Here is a 21,244-nt window from a genome sequence, read left to right as displayed (position 1 = left end):
ACAATTAAAGAACTCCTGGAGCAATCACCATCCCTGATTTCAAGCTGTACTTCAGAGCAATAGTAACAAAACTGCATGGTATTAGCATAGTCAAGAGGCTGTTTCTGGGTACATCACGTAATGCAGACTCACATGGTGTTTCCTGAGGTAAGACATATGGCAAGACATGTGATGTTTGGAGAAAGTATAAATAGGACTCAACTGATAGTGATGGCAAGGTTTCATAGCTAGCTTTGCGAGGCTTCTTTGGCCTGCAGTCTTTGCTGAACTTTGCTTCACTGAAGGAGGCACTGCCAGAGAACTTTTGGCAACCTGGCTCTTCCATGCTCTCACTGACTCATGCTGATTTGGCAGAGGCCTGGCTGTTTCTGCTGGAGAGATTGGAATTGCTCCAAAAAACTACTTCTAAACAGGTTCACATCCCCTTTTCCTATTTACCATCTTCTCTCTCCTACCTTTCGACAGTGGGCTAGAAGAGGGGTCTAAACATTTGAGAGCCCTTATCATAAAGAATTCAAGGCTATAGTATCACTCTGCTATTTTTAACATACACGTCATGAAAACTAACATTGAGTTTGCTCTTGTTTTTAGAAACAATTTTCAAATGTTTTGGTATTTTTAGGGCTGCAATATACTGTGTTGCAACCATGTTCTTTAGGAATATTAAACATTGGAAACAGATTATACAGACACAAGACATTTAATATGAACTGCCTTTGGCTATGCTTCTGAAGCAAGTATTTAATATTGATGATCATAGAACATTTAGCAATATGCCAGTTCAGTGCCAGGTAGAAAATTAAGTAGTACGTAAGGATATATTCTTGCTACCATCCAAAAAGATAAGATTTCTTTATTTATAAGAAATGGAAATCATAAAATTTAATAATTTTTCCAAAGGTCACAGAGCCATTAAGTGAAGTGTAAGAATAAGGACTCTGATATGAGAAATTTATGGTGTTAACTCTTTCCCAGGATCAGATAAATGAAATGGAAGAACAGGTTTGCAGCTGAGAGACTACCATACACCTTTTCTGTCTTCTGTGGCTATATTCCTTCACCTTTACAACCCTTTTTGTGTTATAGGCTGGTTCCTAAATGGTAACAAACTTCAGGTGAATTTCCGGTTACACTGTGGCATTTTGTCGGCATTCTTTGATTTTAGGAAACAAAACAAACTCTGCAAAGGAGTATGTGAATGGAGGCTTTGTCAGTTGTTTTCCCTGGCTCTACACTCATCATTTCAAAGTTGCTTACTATTGACTTACAATAGTTTTATCAGGACATGGTTTCTAAAACTGCAACTTCAGGAAGTTTGCTCCTTCTTTTCAGCTGGCTTTCCACTCTCCCACATCCTTTCTTTTAGTTAATGATGTGTGGATGAACAGTGAATTCACTCGAGGAGGAGATCACTGTTTAAACTAATCCCATGGTTTACCATTTTGTCAAGATAGGATACAGTAATGAGAATAAATACTTCCAAATTGATGTTTTTGAAATTTGGATGTTTCCTATATTCTTGTCTTAAAGCAGCTCCATCTGGAGTTAGTGTTGATGGCCCAGCTGCCAAGCATAGGAAAGACAAAGGCAAGCTTGAAATGGAGGTGGATGCACTAGGTTTGAATAGTACCAGCAAGAAAAAAGCTGCTCACGTCTGCATTCCTGCTAGTCTCACCACTGAAGGACAAGTTTGTTAATAAGACAACTGAGGAAAAGACTCAGAGAGGAAAGAGAGAGGGGGATGAAGAGGGAGAGTGAGAAAGAGAGAGGGAGTGGAGGGGAGAGAGATACACAGAGAAAGAGAGAGGAGAGAGAGAGAGGGGAGAGAGAGAGAGAGAGAGAGAGAGAGAGAGAGAGAGAGAGAGAGAGAGAGAGAGAGAATGTGAAATCAGCTCCCTCGTAGTAGAGAAAGGCTTGATTTGAGTCTAAAAGATCTTTTCTAAGATGCTATTTGCTTCCTGCACCTGTAAATATGACTATTCTGCACAGAACCTGAAGGAAGGGGAATAGCAGTTGCTAGCATTTATTCAATCCAAATCACTTTATTAGACAAGATTTGGAAGAAATTGTTAAAATCAGCTTCATTATGGAGAAGGCAGACAAGTTTCCTAAGGTCATGGCCTACTAAGTTATAAAGGAAAACTAGCAGGCATATTTAACCTGTGGCCTGTAGCCTAAATGTGTTCAACAACAGCTATGAATGGAGTCCAATACATCTGTAGAAAACGATATCCTGCAATGTTAAAATTTTGCCTATTCCATCAAGAGAGTCTGAGATCACCCTAGTAGACAATAGCAACATTTTAAAATGGATTTTTAAAAAGATGTATTTATGATTGATAACTCAACAACAAATGGACTATATGTAGTGTGTGACAATTATTCACTCTAATAATAGGAATAAAAGCTAAAATCAATTTAGCAGATAGTAAGGGGATGCTCTGGATAAAGAATTTTACATTAATTATCTCATTGAACCCTCACAGCTATACTTTGAAGGGGCTGAAATCTAGGGGCACAAAGCAGACAATAATCAAATAATCTCATAAATAAATTAAAATGACAATTAGGATAAGTCTTAAAAGTAGCTATCTAAGTGTATAATTAAGGGGATAGCTCTAGTCATGAATATCAAGAAAGGCTCCCATGAGGGAGGAAGTAGGAGTTGGGGAATGAACTGCAAAGGCTTAGGAAAAAGAAAGTCTGGAGCTTTAGAAAACTAAATGCAAGCCTGTGTGACAGGGTAAGGAGAATAAGCATAGACATGGAATATGTGAACTTTGTCAATGGGGCGCTAAGCAAGGGTAGGATCCTGTGATAAGTATGGAAGGCTCTCAGGCCATAAGAAATAGGAACACTATGTGAAACACCTGTTCTGTTTTGAGGTGGTTACTCAGGTGAAGAACAAGTTAAATATAATCAGATTCTATCATGTCCACCTATGAAATTCTCAAAAAACAAAATTATAATTAAAGAGGACAGTATAGGCTGAAGAGAATTGATGACATGAGTTAGGCAATCATTACACTTATTCAGAGAAAAGGTGATTGTGGTATCTAGAAGCAGGTATCCGTGGTGGAATTAGAATAAATAGCTCATGAAATGTTTAAGCCTCTGTATGGGACCAGTCTTGGTGACATGATATTCCAGGACTATGTTACTAATAATCCTGCTATGGGTTTAATTCTGTCTGTCAAAATTCATGCACTGATACTGTAACTCTTAGCTTGATTGGATTTAATTATTCAAAAAGTTAATTAATATTAAATGAAGTCACATCCTGAAGCTTTAATATAGTAGGTGTGATACACTTCAAAGAAACGGGAAAAGGCTGGGGACTTGGCTCTGTGAATAAAGTACTTGTCTTGAAAGCAGAAATACCAAGTTTGGATCCCTAGTACCTAACTAAAGATGGCTGTGGATGCATCTGTAGCGGTAATACTATTACAATTAAGAGTGCAGGTGGAAGCAAGTGAATTCCTGGGACCTAATCTGGTGCATGGAGTTATGAACAAGAATACCTGTTTCAAACAAAGTAGGTAAGAGCTGTACCTGAAATTGTCCTTTGACCTTATCGATAGGGTCATATTACTCTTGTACCCATGTTCGCAGATAGGCACAATAAAGTAGACACACATACACATTTATCATACACACCATACACAGATGAAATCAAAGACACATTAATCATGCTTTTTTTTAAAGAAAAAAGAGGTCATATTTAAGACACCTAAATTGCACATTTCCAGAATTTCAAAACTGAGAGAAGTAACTTTCCTATGATTTAAGACACCTAGTCTGTAGTATTTCCTTTTTAAAACTTCATTCACTTCAATCCCCAATATCAGCTCTCCTCCTCCTCCTCCCAGTACCCCTCACACAGATCTCCCATTTCTCCCTCTCCTTCTCCACCAAAGATGGCTGAAGCTAATATATATTCTGAGGTTTTATGTTTGAGCAAGTTGTTATCTTCGACTGTGGCAGCAATAAAGACTAAACACCCTAGAAAAAAATCCACATTCACAACAAAAGATGAAGAGATTGAGAATTTATTATCACCCATACATGTCTACAAACTGAAGCCTCAGCCTGAATTATTAATACATATTTTAGGATGGGCTAAATAGGACAGAAAATTTGTGTCTACTGTGGGACTTAGAGTGAAACTATAATTTGCATTTTCAAGAACAAGTTCTTAGTTTAATTTTATAATGTAAAAGAAAATTAACCTAGACAGATATCACATCTAACAAATAACCATAAATATATTACAAACAACAAAGCCTTTGTTATTGCTCACCTAAAAACAGGAACCTTGGCTTGCTTGGCTTTAGACAAATATTTCAGAAGCAAGCTTGACTATTTTCCATAGAGATAGTGGGGATTTGCATTCTCATTGCTTAAGGTTCTCCATATTTCTGCTAACCAATGTAAAGTCGTGAGAAGGAAGGAGAGAAAACCTTAAACCAACCCTTCTGGAGTGAGGTGAATTATCCATGGAAAGCTTATATTTAGATCCACTTGGTCACAAGTTGTTACGTTATCATTCCCTAAACTTTACTTTCTTCCTAACTCAAGTGTTCACAGCTTTGTTGAAGTATTTGTCCATGTTTTCACTGGGCAAACAGTTTAGGATGCTGTCATTATTTTCAGGCCCTTGGGGCCCTCTAACTTCATTCCAAAGCTTTGCTCCATATGGAATTGACTTTTGGTTTCCTCTTAATAACTTCATTTTTCTCTTTCAGTCTTTGCTATCTTAGCTGTTAGGAGTGCCTGTCATCTCTGAATTCTTATTGATCTTCTTATTGCAAGGCACCTGTCTTTAGCTTTGTCCAGATCTGGTGGAATATAGGCTTGAACTGTTTTGTAGGGCCTCATAAATCACTTTTCTCTTGACGCACATTTTTTAAAGAAACCTTGGACATAGAACTGACATTTAAACTAACTGCAATGTTAACTTTTCCCAACTTCTAGGCTTTCAGAGGAAGACAGTATGACATTGTGATATCTTACTTTAAATCTTTCTCTTCTAATGTCTCTGGGGCATGCAGCCTTCTGTCTAAGTCTTGCACATTGGAAGCTGAATTTCTTGGACTACCCTAAATTAAAATTATATGGAAAACAATGCAGGTTCATTTAGGATTTGAACTGACCTCCCACAAGATGATGAAATCTAGTTGACACCAGCATTACTGTTAATGGAGGTAACTAATGAGAAGACCCCGATTATATTGCTCAGAGAACTTAGGTACATCTCAGTTTATTTATTGTTCTGAGTTTAGTGACATTAGTCACATGAACAGGGATATTACTTGCTTTTGAAACTAACCTCTATCCCCTCCTCAAAGTACTTTTTTCTTTTGATAGCAGAATTTATCATACACGTGAAAGATGTTGTCACATCATTTTAAAGAAGAAAGATGTAGAATGTATTACTCAATTATAGGTACCATCTTCCAATAACAGTGCACCCAGTCTTGGCTGCACTTTATCACATAGATGGATGATTTAATTGAGAGATCTCAGGTAGATAAAAGGAAAGTCACAAAAAATGATTGTCATCTAAGCTGTCACATCCTGTTTTCATGACATTGGTATATAATACTTAACAATCATCATATTTTTTTCTACTGAGGGGAGAAAAGGCCTCAGAGTTCTAACACCTCAAAACAGGCATCAAGTATCAATAGAACAAAGTTGAGTCTTGAAATGAGACCAACTATTCCTTTATTTAAAATAGATTCTTTTCTCACACAATATATCTGGATTACAGTTTCCCCTTCTCTCTATTCCTCTCCTATTCTTTGCTCCCCATCTCCCCTCACATCTGGATCCATTCTTTTCCTCTCTCATTAGAATAGAATAGATTTCTAAGAGATCACAACAAAACATCACAAGATTAGAATATAGTAAGAGAAAACAAAAACTATGACATTAAATTTGGACGAGGCAAACAACAGAAGAAAAAAAGCCTTAAGAAGTGGCAAAAGAATCAGAGATCCATTTTGTTCACACATTCAAGAGTCCCATACAAATACTCAATTGAGAACTATATATAATATATGCACAAAGAACCTGTACAGCTCTGTGTATGCCCTCTGTTTTTCAGACGCTGTGAGCTCAAGATCACCTTGCTTAATTGATTCACAGGGATATGTTCTCCATTCCCTCAGGCTCTTAAATTCTTTGTGCCTTCTCTTCTTTAGGGTTCCCTGAGCTCTGTGGGAGGTGTTTGATGGAGATAACCCATTTAGAGTTGTGTGTTCTAAAATCCCCTCTGTGTGTGTGTGTGTGTGTGTGTGTGTGTGTGTGTGTGTGTGTGTGTGTAATGTCTGACTGTGGGTCTCTGTATTTGTCCCCATCTGCCATCTGCTGCAGGAAGAAACTTCTCTGATGATGACTGAATAAAGCATTGAACTGTGAGTATAGCAACACATCATTAGGAGTCATTTTATTGTTACATTTTTTGATTTGTACATTAGTATTTGGTTTTACCCTAGATCTCTGGGCTATTTAGTTTCTGGTTCTCAGTTAACCAAGCAGCCTTAGATATGGGTTCTATCTTGTAGAGTTGACCTTAAGTCCAATCAGGCATTGTTTGGTTACTCTCATAAGCTTTGTGCCACCATTATCCTACAATAGTTTGCAGGCAGAAAAAATGTAAGTCAAAGACTTTGTGGCTGGTTTAGTGTTTATGTTTATCTTTTCATAGTCTGTAGGGTACCTTTTTATACCACAGACACTAGAATGCAGAGATAAATATTCTAGGCAACAGCTTGCTTTCTACATGTTCAATGTGTTATGTGGATATCACCTTTAGTAAAGAGGGCTTGGTGTCAGTTTGTAAAGAACAAACTTTTGTCTCGGTAAAGGCCTGGATTACTTGGGTATTTTCATGAGATCCCCTTGGGCCAACAACTCAATTGGATATAACTCAGTCCTGGTACTGGAAGCTTCATTTAGTGAGACAGAGGCTAATTGGGGCTTGTTGCCCCCATTATTTGGAGACTTCATTAAGATAGCCTTCATACATTTTAGGAGGTTTCCACTGCACTAGGTTTCCATACCACCCGTCAAATGTCCCTTAATTCTGGCTAACTCTTCTTGTGTTTCATCACTTTTCATATCTGATCATCCATGTTTCTGCCAAGAGTTCACCAATGAAATCTATTCTATTCCACTTCCTCTTCCCAGAAAAGTCCAAGTGTCCCTCCAAGGCCGTTCTTCTATACTTGACTCTCTGGGTCTGTGCGTTATAGTTTGTTTGTTATTGAATTCACAGCTAATATCCACATATAAGTGAATACATATCACTTATAAGTGAATAAATACATATCATATTTATCTTTCTGAGTTGGGTAACCTCACTTGGAGTAATTTTTTCTAGTTCCATCCAATGTGCCTGAAAATTTAATGATGCCATGGTTTGAACAGCTGTGTAATACATTGTGTAAATGTGTCTTAAATTTTGTATCTATTCTTCTGTTGAGGAACATCTTGGTTGTTTACAATTTCTGGCTCTTTTGAATAAAGACTTGATGAAAATGGATTTGTAAGTGTCCTTACTGTGGGAAAAACCATATTTTGTGTATATGCCCAAATGATCATGATCTTGATCATCATCTTTCTGAGGAACCACCACACTGATTTCCATAGTGACTTTAAAAGTTTACACCAAAATTGGCAATAGATGAGTGTTCCCTTATTCTATATTCTCTCCAGCATGAGCTGTCTCTTGTGTTATTGATATTAGCCATTCTGACGGGTATAAGATTAGCACAGGAGAAAACTTTCTAAAAAGATCACCAGTAGTGTAGTAAATGAGATAAACAATTAATTAATGGGGACTCATGAAATTGAAAAGCTTCTGTAAGACAAAGGAAATCATTAGGACAAAGCAGCAGCCTACCCTGTGTAAAAAACTTTACCAACTCCATTACCAACTCCACAATTGATAGAGGACTAATATCCAAAATATATAAAGAACTCAAGAAACTAGATATCATAAAAAACCTTATGTAATCCAATTTTTAAATTGGGTACAGGTCTAAGAAGAGAATTCTTAATAGAGGAATTTCAAATGGCTTAGAAGCACTTAAAAGTGTTCAACATTATTAACCATCAGAGGAATGCAAATTGAGACCAACAATTATTATTTTGTATTGTCTCTGGAAGCTTTTTTCGGTCTTTCTTGATTGTAGTTGTAGATTGGGAATCATGACCATCTTTTGACAAGTTAAGAAAGCAAAGATCTGGAAAGGAGGAAAGGACCTGCTCCCGGAAACAGAGAAAAATGAATGAGAGAGCCAAGTGACGTCAGGTAAGACATGAATATTCCACACAAAAAATTCCTTATATGAAAACACTTATCTTACAGGAAAAGCCCATAAACTCTAGTCAATAACCACTTAAAACTAGCTCCTATTCTTACAGTACCATAAAGTCAGCCTCTATTGGAGTAGATACACTGAATTCCTTCCCTCAAAAGTGAAAAAAATGTGAGCCATAGAGGGATGACTATCTATACCTGTACAAAAGAACCCTAAAATTCTGTTGTTTTGTTATTTATCCAATAAGCAGTTTTTCTCTCGTTTTATTATTTTCTCAAAACAAACTATTCTGTTAATATGATAGCAACTTTTCCTACATTAGACCCTGATTTCCTTGCTGAGAGCAATTAAGTGCTTTCTTTTTATAAAACCTGGTCCACAGTATAACAAAAGGTACTTTCAAAATTGAGGACTTAAAGTAGTAGCCAATTACTGTCCCAATGACTCCATGTGTTCCTTGGAACTACTTTTTCTCTATGTCATATTTTTTTCAGCTGTCTCAGCTGCTAAGAATAAAAAGCCTGGCAGGTAGGTCTCCATGATAGAAACTGAATGACTTACTCAAGTAATAAAATTTTTCTGAGGTCATTTGTGTCTCTTTATAGAACCAGACTTGTAATGATCAACTAAAATAGTATTTTAGAGACCATTTAACTATACCTTTTCCAAACTTACTACTATCCTTCCAATGTAAAATACAGACACTCTCATCAGTGCCTTTAAAGCAGAATGCAGAATGCTTTGATCATCCTGTTCTTCTCCAGTTCATTCATAAATGATGCCTTCCTTCCTTAGTTTACCATGAGATGTCTATCTGATTGGAATTCAATGTGACAGGTAGTAGAATAAGGTGTGTAGGGGTGCTAAGTGTGAGGACAATGGCCTAAAATTCTAGTAACAACTTGTCCACAAGTATAGCCAAAAATTCTGTTTATAATCTTAGCTTCTATGAGTGTCAGGAAGCAAGCCTGAGTACTGATTCATTATTAGTACTCTGTACTCAATAAGTATGTTCCTTTTTAAGTTAGGAGTTTCTAATCTTGCTAGCATGACATAAAGAGCCCTGATAAACACATTTAATCACTTCTTGGAGCTAGGCACGGAAGATCTTAAGAAAATAGGAATATTTTTGGAGACAATGAAGGGAGATAATTGGCATTGTTCATAAGATTACCTCAATGGCACAAAGAAGTGTAGAACAGAGAACACATTGTCTAGCTTAGGTTATTAGGAAGGGAAGACTTGTGATGTCAGTCAAAGTTTTATAGTAAATAGATTTGGTCAAAGGAAGCAACCATACTGAGGGAATCATCCTTATTACAATTAGAAGTCATTGAGCTGGAGCAATGGCTCAGTGGTTAAAATTATTTTCAGATATCTATAAAGATCAGAGTTTGATTGCACAGTACCCATGGAAGGGTTGAATTTCCTTCAAGTAATTCCCACTGTTTAGAAGGTAGAGGAAAGTGTTCACTAGAGAAAGATGGCTAGCTAGATTTGCCATATTGGACAACACTGGAATTGAGAGACCTCTCAATCAAAGAATATGGTGGAAAACAGTGTAAGAATACACCTGACACCAACTTGAACTTTCCATGCAGAGACACAGTCAGGGATTCACACCTGAACATGCATCCTCTTATCACACAGGTGAGCCCACACACATTTAAACATGCTAAACATCATACATACTTAAGTATTAGGAAGGCAAAGCCTCTTCTTCCTTTACCCACCTGTCCATCCTGAGCTATTGAATAGCTTGGAGGAGAATCTTCTAATTAGTACATTCACAAAAGATGGAGAGCCTCAATATGGCAATCGCCCAAGTTGAACTGACTAACAGGATATACTTTATGGACATTAAAGCAAGCGCTCTGTCAGTGTGCACTTTCACTGAATCAAGGCCACAGTCCTGAAAAGGTTTGTGTCCCAGTGAACTGAGGCAGAACAGCATAGAAGCTGGACTTGCTTTCGTTTTACAAATTAAGCCAAACATGGGTGTCAGAGTTCATTTACATCTCAAGAATGTGTCACCGGTGTAGTAAATGAAATCACTGTAATTGAGCTTGGGCCTAATTAGCACTTTTGTTAGTAACTAAGAAAACTTTACAATTACGTCGGAGTTAATGAATAATATCCTGTAAATGCACAGGGAGACTGTGAATAAAATCCAAGCAGCTGTTAATGGATAACCAGGACTCCAACTGCACATGCATCTTGCTGAAAAATATCCCGTCCTTTCACCAGGGTAAAGACACTGTGGTTCTCAGTTCATATCTTATTAAATATCTTCCTTGAAGCCTAGAGAACAATACATATTTTCAAACTAACTCAGTGACAAGGCAACAGTAGCATGTTTGTATTATTAACAATGTTTACTGTGACAGTTTAAACAGCCATAACTACAGGAAAATATAAAACAGTCGCAGTTCATACTCATAAAGGGTTTAATGGGTTTCCTTTAAAATGCCAATATCATCTGGGTTTCTAAGGCACTTTTTAGTTAGGGATGGACTCTATTTTTTATTAATCTTTTCTATTGAGAAATGACCCATTTTTAAAGCTAAAAGTCAGAAGCAGAGACTGAATAGCTTTATCAAAAATACAATGTAACTGGCTTGACAAATGAGAAGGGTATAATATTTAAATACTAAAAAAGAAATAATTTTATCTTTGAAGATGAAAGAATAATATAGGAGAAGGTCTAATGTTTTATAGAATCAGAAATAATACATTCCAAGTCTCTTGTGTTGTTTCTGAAAGGTTAAACCTCTGGAATATTTTACAGAATATTTACCAGGTCAGTAACTGGTAATGGAAACGGAAAGTATCATTGTTGTTTCAGCATAGCAAAGCCAAGGATCCAAGAATGCGAAGTAACTGTTGGAGAAACATAGGGAACCAGTTTTTTTTTTTTAAATGCTGTGATTGTAGGTTGTTTTTTCTCCCTATTGTGTAAAGGATTTGGACAGATCTCAGCTCACAATAACAATTTCCTAAGTGGCAAGTGCTGCTATTGTTACTTGCATTTCCTTTCCAAGCAGCATATACATTTTCAACCTCTCTTTCTTTATAAGAACCTTCAATCTCTTATGAAAGGATTTATTTGTTGCTGTATTATGTATTGACTTATTTTAATTTATTTTAATTGGTTTATGAAAGATTTGCCCAATGTATCTTGATAAAATTTACCTTGCTCCCACAAACTCTTCCAAGATCCATCCACCTTCTAGATACATCTAAGTTTTGCGTCTCTTTTTCTTCACTTTAAAACTTTTTAGAATAATCTGAACTGTTCCAAATCCTCCTCTTCCTATTGCCTTCTCATCCAAATTGGTGTCCTCTCCCCCTCATACCTTTCAGTACCTACTTGTAATTCCCAAATTTCATTGGATGCATGGGTTTCTATTAATGTACTATGAACTTATCAGGGGAGACCCTTAGGAAAAAACTGTCTCTCCTCCTTCCAACAGCTAACAATTATCTGTAACGTCACAGCTATGGTAATATTTTGTGCTTCGTTCCAATCTCTATGCTAGGATTTGGTCTTGCGCAGCTTTGCACATGTTTCTGCATGCTGTAAGAATTGCTGGGAGTTCATACATGCAGCTGCCTTCCTGTGTCCAAAAAATATTTCTTTGTAGTCACCACCTCTGACTTTTACAATCATTCTGACTCCTCTTCTGAAATGATCCCAGAACCTACCTGGAGGTGTGTTTGTGAGATATATATATATATATATATATATATATATATATATATATATATATATATATATATATATATATAATTCCCTTTAAGGCTGAGCATCCTGTAGTTTCTTATTATCTGGGCTTTGGCCAGTGGTTTGTGTCTCTGTGTTAATCACCGTATACTATAAATATAAACTTCCCTAATGAAACATGAGTGATGCATTGTTCTATGAATTTTAGAATTTAATTTACTTAAACATTTTTATTATTTTGTATTTTAAAGTACTGTATCTGTACCCCTCCATCCCCACTTCCAAATTTATGAACTTCTTTGCTTACTATTATTGTTAAAGGTATATGCATATGCATATGTAGTACACATATGTATATATAACCTACTGAGTTTATTTAGGTTTGCTAGTATATTCATGGATGATCAGTTGAAATTGGACCACTTATGTGGGAGTTCATCCCTGGAAGGGACTGGTGTTTCCCTTCATCTGGTCATCTATTATTGACCCTTTATAGCTTTTTATCTAAGGTTTGGACCTTGTGAAATTCTGTTGTTATATTGTCTGGTATTTTTATTATGTTGATCACATACAGGCAGTCATATTGCTCAGGGTTACAGAGAATATCTATTATAAACATCACCTGTCAATGAAAAAGTCCATGGCCAATGAACTTAAGCAGGAAACAGGAGGTAGGAAGAGAGAGAATTCTAGAAAATAATAAGAGATAAAAGAGAGAGCAGGAAGAGCTAGGATAGATTTGAGAGGACTGGTCAGGGAGATGGACATAACCTATTGGACTAGAGTAGATGAACTCAGGAAGATGCTAAGAGAAAGAGTGGAGATGTAAAGGAAAATGCAGGCCAGGACTTAAGAAATAACTAAGTGGTAGACATAAAATAGTTTAAATGGTTAAATAAGCAATGAGATAAGGAATGTGTCAAAGCTTATGTAGCCTAGGCATGCAATAACTTAGTCTCAGAGCTGTCATTCTGGGAGCTGGGGCTGGGAAAGATAAACTTGGAAATTAAAATTTACTTTTACAGAGGGTTCTTGGGTATATTTTCTGTGTCAAGTCTAGGGAATATGATTTATGTACAGTTATCATGGGCCTCTGAAGTTTATAAGCTTTTTCAACACCTCATCTTCGATGATTTTCTCTGAGGGTTAGGTTTGGGGGTTGTATTGCAGGTGGTCCAGTTGGAGTTGAGCACCACAAAGTTCTTTGTAAGTTGAGTCCCTGTGTATCTCCTCAATACTTTTCAATCTGTTGAGAAAAGAAGCTTCTTGGATGAGGGGTGAGAGACCCACTTATCTGTGAGTATAATGGTGCATATTTAGAAGAAGATCAAAATTATATTGGAGTAAAATATATTGTCTCTCTTCTCAAGTCACAAACTGTTGGCTGGGTTTAAAGTAACACATATAAATTCTTTTCACTTAAGTGGGTCCTAAGTTCAAATAGAGGGATTCTGGTTTCTCTGCAATATAAGTTCCACCCTTCACCCTCTGGGAAATCTTGACATACTGGCCATTTTGCTTTGTAGACTTTATAGCTCAAAGGGAGGATGTGTTGCTTTTTCTGTCACCTTTTTGATACTGTGAAAACCATTGCTTAAGAAAGGGGCTTCCACCTTTGTCCTGCCAAGGCTGGATCCCCAGTGAATGAAATTCTTGGGGGGAGGGCAGCAATGGGGGGAGGGCTGGGAGGGGAACACCCATATAGAATGGGACTGGGCCGGGGAAGGATTAGGGAGATGTTGGCATGGAAACCAGGAAAGGGAATAACATTTGAAATGTAAATAAGAAATACCCAATTTAATAAAGATGGAGGAAAAAAAAAGAGAAAGGGGCTTCCAGGTCAGTTTCAGTCATGTGTCTAAAGTATATGGTGTTGTACCTTCCCTTCCCACAGATATAACTTTTTCCATTGCCTACTTCTTGCCTTTAGCTAATCTTGAGCTCCCCTTTCTTTGACCCTTTTTACTTAACTTGGTTTCTATGATTCTTTTATGTTATATACTCATATCTAAAGATTTGGAACTGAAAAACACAAATAGTATAGAACATTTACCTTTCTCTATCCATTACCACACTTAGAATACTATGTTCTAGTTCCATCCATTTATCATTTGATAGCATCACTATTTTAATTTTTACAGGTGAGTAGGACATCGCTGTGTATGTGTATCACATATTCATTATCCATTCATCACTTGGTGGAAAATTAGGTTGTGTTCATTTGTAACTAATGTGACTAGAACAATAAAGCATATGGCTGAGCAAGTATCTATGGAGGAGTAGGTTGTTGAGTTCTTTGAGCAAATACCAAACAGTCTTATAGCTGGACCATATGGTATATTTATTTTTAACTTTTTGGGAAGTCTCAGTACTGATTTCCAGAGTGGCTACATCATCTTGTAATCTCATCAACACTGAATGAAAGTCTTCTTTTCCTCACAACCTTCCCAACATGTGTTGTCAGTTGTTTTATTGATATTAGTCATTCTGGTTAGAGCACAGTGAACTCTCAGAGTGGTTTTGTTCGAAACTTCATAATTGAGGTTGTTTCTACTCTGCACCTTCATTTTGATTGAAATATAAACAGAAGGAAGAAGGTTCTTGCAGACCATTATGTTAAGTGCTCACGTATGTACACAAAATGTACATGGAAAGTATTATATGATCTTACTTGTAGTAGGCTCTAAAAATATTACTGTAATAAACCCTGAGAGTACAGTGGTGGTTACCAGAGGCAGAAGAGGAGAAAGGGTAAGGAGGAGTGGAAAAAAATCATTAATCAATACAAAATTACAGTTAGATTAGGCAAGAAATCCCAGTATATGCTATTACTGATTAATGTGAATAAATGGAGATAATTGTACTATTCATTGAAAAATCCTATAATAGCTTTAGAGTTGGGCAAACTTTTGGACCAAGCTAATGTGAAAGCCTTCTGAAAAAATGGAGCCTCAACTGAGAAATTGCTCCATCCAGTTGGCCTGTAGATAAGACTCTGGGGCAATTTCTTGATTAATGTTTGATACAATATGGCTTAGCTCACTATGGAAAGTTCCAGGCCTGAGCAGGGAGTCCTGGATGGTATAGTAATCTAGGCTGAGCAATTCATGTAAGCACCACTCTTGCATGGCTTCTCCTTCAATTCTTGCCTCTAGGTACCTGTTTAGATTTTTGCTTTGACTTCCTTCAAGGGACCATGACCCGTGTTACATTAACCAAAATAAATCCATTTCTTCTCAAGTTGCCCTTGGATGTGGCCTTTATTATAGCAGTAGAAATCAAACCAGGACAGTGATGGCTTAGTGGATGAACTATCCAATGTACATACAAGCTTGAGGACTAGAGTTTAGATCGCTAGTACCCACAAAAGTTATGTGTAGGAGTATGTCTCTGTCAGGCAGTACATGGAGAAGGTAGAGACAAGACACCTAGAGATCATTAGCCCACAAGTCTAGTTTAATCTCAGTGCTACAGGTTTACTGAGAGATCCTTCTTCAAATAAATAAGATAAAGATCTATTAATGAAGACACCTAATGTTTACCTGAGGCTAAACACACACACACACACACACACACATACACGCACACACACACACACACACACACACACACAAGTAGAGTTCACACACATACACAATTACAAACATACCCAAAAGTTAACACATATACTCCTCCAATCTCTCTCTCACAAAAACATCAAATAAAAGTTTTGAAAAATCTAAAAATAGTTCCAATCGTTTACCTACCTTTATATGCCTTTTTGACAATTTTCCTTTGCCAAAATATGAGGGAAGTTAAGCCTGCAAAGTTCCTCACTAAATGGCAGATATGCCTACAACATTTTTAAATTTTATAAAGAGAACCACCCCAGGGTAGGTAGGTAGGTATTAGGTATTTCTAATGCTTTTGTGGAATTTTTCTAGGCCTCCATGATAGATTTTAAGATATTAAGATCTGGAAAGTAAATCTATGGAATCCTTTATGTTACTCAAAGTATTTATAAAATGATGTGGCTATCAACCACTTTTTTAATGTGACTTAAAGCTAACCAAGAAGAAAAGGAAGGGAGGCGGAGACACCGCCTGAACCTGAAGGAAACAGAACGGATAAACAGTTCTCTGCACCCAAATCCGGTGGGAGGGAGAGCTAAAACTACAGAGAGGCAGACACGCCTGGGAAACCAGAAGAGACTGCACTCTGCGCACATCCAGACGCCAGAGGAAAACACCAAACGCCATCTGGAACCCTGGTGCACACGGAGGCTTTCGGAAAGAGCGGCGCAGATCTTCTCGGTTGTTGCCGCCTAGGAGAGGACTTAGGCAGTACCCCACGAGCACACTTGAGCCTCGGAACCTCAGGTAGGACCAACTTTTCCCCTGCAAGTGACCTGCCTGGTGAACTCAAGACACAGGCCCACAGGAACAGCTGAAGACATGTAGAGAGGAAACACTACACGCCCGAAAGCAGAACACTCTGTGCCCATAACTGGCTGAAAGAAAACCGGAAAACAGGTCTACAGCACTCCTGACACACAGGCTTATAGGACAGTCTAGCCACTGTCAGAAATAGCAGAACAAAGTAACACTAGAGATAATCTGATGGCGGGAGGCAAGCGCAGGAACCCAAGCAACAGAAACCAAGACTACATGGCATCATCGGAGCCCAATTCTCTAACCAAAATAAATATGGAATATCCAAACACACCAGAAAAGCAAGATCTAGTTTCAAAATCATATTTGATCATGATGCTGGAGGACTTCAAGAAAGACATGAAGAACTCCCTTAGAGAACAAGTAGAAGCCTACAGAGAGGAATCGCAAAAATGCCTGAAAGAATTCCAGGAAAACACAATCAAACAGTTGAAGGAATTAAAAATGGAAATAGAAGCAATCAAGAAAGAACACATGAAAACAACCCTGGATATAGAAAATCAAAAGAAGAGACAAGGAGCTGTAGATAGAAGCCTCACCAACAGAATACAAGAGATGGAAGAGAGAATCTCCGGAGCAGAAGATTCCCTAGAAATCATTGACTCAACTGTCAAAGATAATGTAAAGCGGAAAAAGCTACTGGTCCAAAACATACAGGAAATCCAGGACTCAATGAGAAGATCACACCTAAGGATAATAGGTATAGAAGAGAGTGAAGACGCCCAGCTCAAAGGACAAGTAAATATCTTCAACAAAATCATAGAAGAAAACTTCCCTAACTTAAAAAAAGAGATACCCATAGGCATATAAGAAGCCTACAGAACTCCAAATAGATTGGACCAGAAAAGAAACACCTCCCGTCACATAATTGTCAAAACACCAAACACACAAAATAAAGAAAGAATATTAAAAGCAGTAAGGGAAAAAGGTCAAGTAACATATAAAGGCAGACCTATCAGAATCACACCAGACTTTTCGCCAGAAACTATGAAGGCCAGAAGATCCTGGACAGATGTCATACAGACCCTAAGAGATCACAAGTGCCAGCCCAGGTTACTGTATCCTGCAAAACTCTCAATTAACATAGATGGAGAAACCAAGATATTCCATGACAAAACCAAATTTACACAATATCTTTCTACAAATCCAGCACTACAAAGGATAATAAATGGTAAAGCCCAACATAAGGAGGCAAGCTATACCTTAGAAGAAGCAAGAAACTAATCGTCTTGGCAACAAAACAAAGAGAAGAAAAGCACACAAACATAACCTCACATCCAAATATGAATATAACAGGAAGCAATAATCACTATTCCTTAATATCTCTCAACATCAATGGCCTCAACTCCCCAATAAAAAGACATAGATTAACAAACTGGATACGCAAGGAGGACCCTGCATTCTGCTGCCTACAGGAAACACACCTCAGAGACAAAGACAGACACTACCTCAGAGTGAAAGGCTGGAAAACAGCTTTCCAAGCAAATGGTCAGAAGAAGCAAGCTGGAGTAGCCATTCTAATATCAAATAAAATCAATTTTCAATTAAAAGTCATCAAAAAAGATAAGGAAGGACACTTCATATTCATCAAAGGAAAAATCCACCAAGATGAACTCTCAATCCTAAATATCTATGCCCCAAATAAAGTGCACCTACATACGTAAAAGAAACCATACTAAAGCTCAAAACACACATTGCAACTCACACAATAATAGTGGGAGATTTCAACACCCCACTCTCATCAATGGACAGATCATGGAAACAGAAATTACACAGAGACGTAGACAGACTAAGAGAAGTCATGAAACAAATGGACTTAACAGATATTTATAGAACATTCTATCCTAAAGCAAAAGGATATACCTTCTTCTCAGCTCCTCATGGTACTTTCTCCAAAATTGACCATATAGTTGGTCAAAAAACGGGCCTCAACAGGTACAGAAAGATAGAAATAATCCCATGCGTGCTATCAGACCACCACGGCCTAAAACTGGTCTTCAATAACAATAAGGGAAGAATGCCCACATATACGTGGAAATTGAACAGTGCTCTACTCAATGATAACCTAGTCAAGGAAGAAATAAAGAAAGAAATTAAAAACTTTTTAGAATTTAATGAAAATGAAGGTACAACATACCCAAACTTATGGGACACAATGAAAGCTGTGCTAAGAGGAAAACTCATAGCGCTGAGTGCCTGCAGAAAGAAACAGGAAAGAGCATATGTCAGCAGCTTGACAGCACACCTAAGAGCTCTAGAGCAAAAAGAAGCAAATACACCCAGGAGGAGTAGAAGGCAGGAAATAATCAAACTCAGAGCTGAAATCAACCAAGTAGAAACAAAAAGGACCATAGAAAGAATCAACAGAACCAAAAGTTGGTTCTTTGAGAAAATCAACAAGATAGATAAACCCTTAGCCAGACTAACAAGAGGACCCAGAGAGTGCGTCCAAATTAACAAAATCAGAAATGAAAAGGGAGACATAACTACAGATTCAGAGGAAATTCAAAAAATCATCAGATCTTACTATAAAAACCTATATTCAACAAAACTTGAAAATCTACAGGAAATGGACAATTTCCTAGACAAATATCAGGTACTGAAGTTAAATCAGGAACAGATAAACCAGTTAAACAACCCCATAACTCCTAAGGAATTAGAAGCAGTCATTAAAGGTCTCCCAACCAAAAAGAGCCCAGGTCCAGATGGGTTTAGTGCAGAATTCTATCAAGCCTTCATAGAAGACCTCATACCAATATTATCCAAACTATTCCACAAAATTGAAACAGATGGAGCACTACTGAATTCCTTCTATGAAGCCACAATTACTCTTATACCTAAACCACACAAAGACCCAACAAAGAAAGAGAACTTCAGACCAATTTCCCTTATGAATATCGACGCAAAAATACTCAATAAAATTCTGGCAAACCGAATCCAAGAGCACATCAAAACAATCATCCACCATGATCAAGTAGGCTTCATCCCAGGCATGCAGGAATGGTTTAATATACGGAAAACCATCAATGTGATCCATTATATAAACAAACTGAAAGAACAAAACCACATGATCATTTCATTAGATGCTGAGAAAGCATTTGACAAAATTCAACACCCCTTCATGATAAAGGTCCTGGAAAGAATAGGAATTCAAGGCCCATACCTAAACATAGTAAAAGCCATATACAGCAAACCAGTTGCTAACATTAAACTAAATGGAGAGAAACTTGAAGCAATCCCACTAAAATCAGGGACTAGACAAGGCTGCCCACTCTCTCCCTACTTATTCAATATAGTTCATGAAGTTCTAACCAGAGCAATCAAACAACAAAAGGAGGTCAAGGGGATATAGATCAGAAAAGAAGAAATCAAAATATCACTATTTGCAGATGATATGATAGTTTAGTTCAGTGATCCCAAAAGTTCCACCAGAGAACTTCTAAAGCTGATAAATAACTTCAGCAAAGTGGCGGGGTATAAAATTAACTCAAATACATCAGTAGCCTTCCTCTACACAAAAGAGAAACAAGCCGAGAAAGAAATTAGGGAAACTACACCCTTCATAATAGACCCAAATAATATAAAGTACCTCGGTGTGACTTTAACCAAGCAAATAAAAGATCTGTACAATAAGAACTTCAAGACACTGAAGAAAGAAACTGAAGAAGACCTCAGAAGATGGAAAGATCTCCCATGCTCATGGATTGGCAGGATTAATATAGTAAAAATGGCCATTTTACCAAAAGCGATCTACAGATTCAATGCAATCCCCATCAAAATACCAATCCAATTCTTCAAAGAGTTAGACAGAACAATTTGCAAATTCATCTGGAATAACAAAAAACCCAGGATAGCTAAAACTATCCTCAACAATAAAAGGACTTCAGGGGGAATCACTATCCCTGAACTCAAGCAGTATTACAGAGCAATAGTGATAAAAACTGCATGGTATTGGTACAGAGACAGACAGATAGACCAATGGAATAGAATTGAAGACCCAGAAATGAACCCACACACCTATGGTCACTTGATTTTTGACAAAGGAGCCAAAACCATCGAATGGAAAAAAGATAGCATTTTCAGCAAATGGTGCTGGTTCAACGGGAGGTCAACATGTAGAAGAATGCAGATTGATCCATGCTTATCACCCTTTACAAAGCTTAAGTCCAAGTGGATCAAGGACCTCCACATCAAACCTGATACACTCAAACTAATAAAAGAAAAACTAGGGAAGCATCTGGAACACATAGGCACTGGAAAAAATTTCCTGAACAAAACACCAATGGCTTATGCTCTAAGATCAAGAATCGACAAATGGGATCTCATAAAACTGCAAAGCTTCTGCAAGGCAAAGGACACTGTGGTTAGGACAAACCGGCAACCAACAGATTGGGAAAAGATCTTTACCAATCCTACAACAGATAGAGGCCTTATATCCAAAATATACAAAGATTTCAAGAAGTTAGACTGCAGGGAGACAAATAACCCTATTAAAAAATGGGGTTCAGAGCTAAACAAACAATTCACAGCTGAGGAATGCCGAATGGCTGAGAAACACCTAAAGAAATGTTCAACATCTTTAGTCATAAGGGAAATGCAAATCAAAACAACCCTGAGATTTCACCTCATAACAGTGAGAATGGCTAAGATCAAAAACTCAGGTGACAGCAGATGCTGGCGAGGATGTGGAGAAAGAGGAACCCTCCTCCATTGTTGGTGGGATTGCAGACTGGTAAAACCATTCTGGAAATCAGTCTGGA

This window comes from Rattus norvegicus, chromosome X, assembly GCF_036323735.1.
Source record: "Rattus norvegicus strain BN/NHsdMcwi chromosome X, GRCr8, whole genome shotgun sequence".
NCBI classification, from domain to species: domain Eukaryota; kingdom Metazoa; phylum Chordata; class Mammalia; order Rodentia; family Muridae; genus Rattus; species Rattus norvegicus.
The sequence above is the reverse complement of the archived record's forward strand: the minus strand, read 5'-3'. Positions refer to the sequence as shown.